Genomic DNA, 5735 nt, shown 5'->3' with positions numbered 1-5735 from the left:
ACAGCCTCGGGATCAGCGGACAATGTATTCAGGTACCACCCGAGCATACCAAGTCATAGGGTCAAGCCATTAAGAGGAATAGGGGTGGCCTTAGAAGGTGGTAGGCCCCCATGACACAGCCATACGTGCCAGGTTTCATCCTAGGAAAAGAACTCGAGAGAGTGGCAGAAATCGTCCCTTACGTCACTATTCACATGTCAATAGAAGGTGCTGTCTGATTGGCTAAAGCACCCACGCAGAGGCAGGTGATGCCTCCATTGTGAGGTGTTGCCATTCGCTCAAACTAAGGTCTCCCATTGGTGGAAGCTGGCCAATGACTGTCCTACTTAATCACACCCTCGGGATCAGCTGACAATGTCCTTGACTCCCACCTCAGCACCCATATCATACGGAAAGACTGTTAAGAGGCATAGGGATGGCTCTAAATGGTAGTGTTCCTCTCCCACTACATTTCCACCTCACACACTGAATCCTGCTCTTGGGGAAGGAATGCAGAGTAGCCTTAGTTATTCTGACGTCACTATGCACATGGGTGGGGGGGGGCAGTCATGATGCCTCCATTGTGAGGCATTGATGACCCCTCACAGTAAGGCCTCCCATTGGTGGAAGCTGGCCAATGGCTGCCCTTCTACTTAATCACAGCCTCGGGATCAGCGGACAATGTGTTCAGTTACCACCCGAGCATTCCAAGTCATAGGGTCAATCCATTAAGAGGAATAGGGGTGGCCTTAGAAGGTGGTAGGCCCCCATGACACAGCCATACGTGCCAGGTTTCATCCTAGGAAAAGAACTCGAGAGGGTGGCAGAAATCGTCCCTTACGTCACTATTCACATGTCAATACAAGGTGATGTCTGATTGGCTAAAGCACCCAGGTAGAGGCAGGTGATGCCTCTACTGTGAGGTGATGCCATTCGCTCAAACTAAGGTCTCCCATTGGTGGAAGCTGGCCAATGGCTGCCTTTCTACTTAATCACACCCTCGGGATCAGCTGACAATGTCCTTGACTCCCACCTCAGCACCCATATCATACGGAAAGACTGTTAAGAGGCATAGGGATGGCTCTAAATGGTAGTGTTCCTCTCCCACTACATTTCCACCTCACACACTGAATCCTGCTCTTGGGGAAGGAATGCAGAGTAGCCTTAGTTATTCTGACGTCACTATGCACATGGGGGGGGGGCAGTCATGATGCCTCCATTGTAAGGCATTGATGACCCCTCACAGTAAGGCCTCCCATTGGTGGAAGCTGGCCAATGGCTGCCCTTCTACTTAATCACAGCCTCGGGATCAGCGGACAATGTATTCAGGTACCACCCGAGCATACCAAGTCATAGGGTCAAGCCATTAAGAGGAATAGGGGTGGCCTTAGAAGGTGGTAGGCCCCCATGACACAGCCATACGTGCCAGGTTTCATCCTAGGAAAAGAACTCGAGAGAGTGGCAGAAATCGTCCCTTACGTCACTATTCACATGTCAATAGAAGGTGCTGTCTGATTGGCTAAAGCACCCACGTAGAGGCAGGTGATGCCTCTATTGTGAGGTGTTGCCATTCGCTCAAACTAAGGTCTCCCATTGGTGGAAGCTGGCCAATGACTGTCCTACTTAATCACACCCTCGGGATCAGCTGACAATGTCCTTGACTCCCACCTCAGCACCCATATCATACGGAAAGACTGTTAAGAGGCATAGGGATGGCTCTAAATGGTAGTGTTCCTCTCCCACTACATTTCCACCTCACACACTGAATCCTGCTCTTGGGGAAGGAATGCAGAGTAGCCTTAGTTATTCTGACGTCACTATTCACATGGGTGGGGGGGGCAGTCATGATGCCTCCATTGTGAGGCATTGATGACCCCTCACAGTAAGGCCTCCCATTGGTGGAAGCTGGCCAATGGCTGCCCTTCTACTTAATCACACCCTCGGGATCAGCGGACAATGTATTCAGTTACCACCCGACCATTCCAAGTCATAGGGTCAAGCCATTAAGAGGAATAGGGGTGGCCTTAGAAGGTGGTAGGCCCCCATGACACAGCCATACGTGCGTGCCAGGTTTCGTCCTAGGAAAAGAACTCGAGAGGGTGGCAGAAATCGTCCCTTACGTCACTATTCACATGTCAATACAAGGTGATGTCTGATTGGCTAAAGCACCCAGGTAGAGGCAGGTGATGCCTCTACTGTGAGGTGTTGCCATTCGCTCAAACTAAGGTCTCCCATTGGTGGAAGCTGGCCAATGACTGTCCTACTTAATCACACCCTCGGGATCAGCTGACAATGTCCTTGACTCCCACCTCAGCACCCATATCATACGGAAAGACTGTTAAGAGGCATAGGGATGGCTCTAAATGGTAGTGTTCCTCTCCCACTACATTTCCACCTCACACACTGAATCCTGCTCTTGGGGAAGGAATGCAGAGTAGCCTTAGTTATTCTGACGTCACTATTCACATGGGTGGGGGGGCAGTCATGATGCCTCCATTGTGAGGCATTGATGACCCCTCACAGTAAGGCCTCCCATTGGTGGAAGCTGACCAATGGCTGCCCTTCTACTTCATCACAGCCTCAGGATCAGCGGACAATGTATTCAGTTACCACCCGACCATTCCAAGTCATAGGGTCAAGCCTTTAAGAGGAATAGGGGTGGCCTTAGAAGGTGGTAGGCCCCCATGACACAGCCATACGTGCCAGGTTTCATCCTAGGAAAAGAACTCGAGAGGGTGGCAGAAATCGTCCCTTACGTCACTATTCACATGTCAATACAAGGTGCTGTCTGATTGGCTAAAGCACCCACGTAGAGGCAGGTGATGCCTCTACTTTGAGGTGTTGCCATTCGCTCAAACTAAGGTCTCCCATTGGTGGAAGCTGGCCAATGGCTGCCCTTCTACTTAATCACACCCTCGGGATCAGCTGACAATGTCCTTGACTCCCACCTCAGCACCCATATCATACGGAAAGACTGTTAAGAGGCATAGGGATGGCTCTAAATGGTAGTGTTCCTCTCCCACTACATTTCCACCTCACACACTGAATCCTGCTCTTGGGGAAGGAATGCAGAGTAGCCTTAGTTATTCTGACGTCACTATGCACATGGGTGGGGGGGGCAGTCATGATGCCTCCATTGTGAGGCATTGATGACCCCTCACAGTAAGGCCTCCCATTGGTGGAAGCTGGCCAATGGCTGCCCTTCTACTTAATCACACCCTCGGGATCAGCGGACAATGTATTCAGTTACCACCCGAGCATTCCAAGTCATAGGGTCAAGCCATTAAGAGGAATAGGGGTGGCCTTAGAAGGTGGTAGGCCCCCATGACACAGCCTTACGTGCCAGGTTTCATCCTAGGAAAAGAACTCGAGAGGGTGGCAGAAATCGTCCCTTACGTCACTATTCACATGTCAATACAAGGTGCTGTCTGATTGGCTAAAGCACCCACGTAGAGGCAGGTGATGCCTCTACTGTGAGGTGTTGCCATTCGCTCAAACTAAGGTCTCCCATTGGTGGAAGCTGGCCAATGACTGTCCTACTTAATCACACCCTCGGGATCAGCTGACAATGTCCTTGACTCCCACCTCAGCACCCATATCATACGGAAAGACTGTTAAGAGGCATAGGGATGGCTCTTAATGGTAGTGTTCCTCTCCCACTACATTTCCACCTCACACACTGAATCCTGCTCTTGGGGAAGGAATGCAGAGTAGCCTTAGTTATTCTGACGTCACTATTCACATGGGTGGGGGGGGCAGTCATGATGCCTCCATTGTGAGGCATTGATGACCCCTCACAGTAAGGCCTCCCATTGGTGGAAGCTGGCCAATGGCTGCCCTTCTACTTAATCACACCCTCGGGATCAGCGGACAATGTATTCAGTTACCACCCGAGCATTCCAAGTCATAGGGTCAAGCCATTAAGAGGAATAGGGGTGGCCTTAGAAGGTGGTAGGCCCCCATGACACAGCCATACGTGCGTGCCAGGTTTCGTCCTAGGAAAAGAACTCGAGAGGGTGGCAGAAATCGTCCCTTACGTCACTATTCACATGTCAATACAAGGTGCTGTCTGATTGGCTAAAGCACCCAGGTAGAGGCAGGTGATGCCTCTATTGTGAGGTGTTGCCATTCGCTCAAACTAAGGTCTCCCATTGGTGGAAGCTGGCCAATGACTGTCCTACTTAATCACACCCTCGGGATCAGCTGACAATGTCCTTGACTCCCACCTCAGCACCCATATCATACGGAAAGACTGTTAAGAGGCATAGGGATGGCTCTAAATGGTAGTGTTCCTCTCCCACTACATTTCCACCTCACACACTGAATCCTGCTCTTGGGGAAGGAATGCAGAGTAGCCTTAGTTATTCTGACGTCACTATTCACATGGGTGGGGGGGCAGTCATGATGCCTCCATTGTGAGGCATTGATGACCCCTCACAGTAAGGCCTCCCATTGGTGGAAGCTGACCAATGGCTGCCCTTCTACTTCATCACAGCCTCAGGATCAGCGGACAATGTATTCAGTTACCACCCGACCATTCCAAGTCATAGGGTCAAGCCATTAAGAGGAATAGGGGTGGCCTTAGAAGGTGGTAGGCCCCCATGACACAGCCATACGTGCCAGGTTTCATCCTAGGAAAAGAACTCGAGAGGGTGGCAGAAATCGTCCCTTACGTCACTATTCACATGTCAATACAAGGTGCTGTCTGATTGGCTAAAGCACCCACGTAGAGGCAGGTGATGCCTCTACTGTGAGGTGTTGCCATTCGCTCAAACTAAGGTCTCCCATTGGTGGAAGCTGGCCAATGACTGTCCTACTTAATCACACCCTCGGGATCAGCTGACAATGTCCTTGACTCCCACCTCAGCACCCATATCATACGGAAAGACTGTTAAGAGGCATAGGGATGGCTCTAAATGGTAGTGTTCCTCTCCCACTACATTTCCACCTCACACACTGAATCCTGCTCTTGGGGAAGGAATGCAGAGTAGCCTTAGTTATTCTGACGTCACTATGCACATGGGTGGGGGGGGCAGTCATGATGCCTCCATTGTGAGGCATTGATGACCCCTCACAGTAAGGCCTCCCATTGGTGGAAGCTGGCCAATGGCTGCCCTTCTACTTAATCACACCCTCGGGATCAGCGGACAATGTATTCAGTTACCACCCGAGCATTCCAAGTCATAGGGTCAAGCCATTAAGAGGAATAGGGGTGGCCTTAGAAGGTGGTAGGCCCCCATGACACAGCCATACGTGCGTGCCAGGTTTCGTCCTAGGAAAAGAACTCGAGAGGGTGGCAGAAATCGTCCCTTACGTCACTATTCACATGTCAATACAAGGTGCTGTCTGATTGGCTAAAGCACCCACGTAGAGGCAGGTGATGCCTCTATTGTGAGGTGTTGCCATTCGCTCAAACTAAGGTCTCCCATTGGTGGAAGCTGGCCAATGACTGTCCTACTTAATCACACCCTCGGGATCAGCTGACAATGTCCTTGACTCCCACCTCAGCACCCATATCATACGGAAAGACTGTTAAGAGGCATAGGGATGGCTCTAAATGGTAGTGTTCCTCTCCCACTACATTTCCACCTCACACACTGAATCCTGCTCTTGGGGAAGGAATGCAGAGTAACCTTAGTTACTCTGACGTCACTATTCACATGGGTGGGGGGGGCAGTCATGATGCTTCCATTGTGAGGCATTGATGACCCCTCACAGTAAGGCCTCCCATTGGTGGAAGCTGGCCAATGGCTGCC

This window comes from Martes martes (genome assembly GCF_963455335.1).
Source record: "Martes martes genome assembly, chromosome: X".
Lineage (NCBI taxonomy): Eukaryota > Metazoa > Chordata > Mammalia > Carnivora > Mustelidae > Martes > Martes martes.
The sequence above is the reverse complement of the archived record's forward strand: the minus strand, read 5'-3'. Positions refer to the sequence as shown.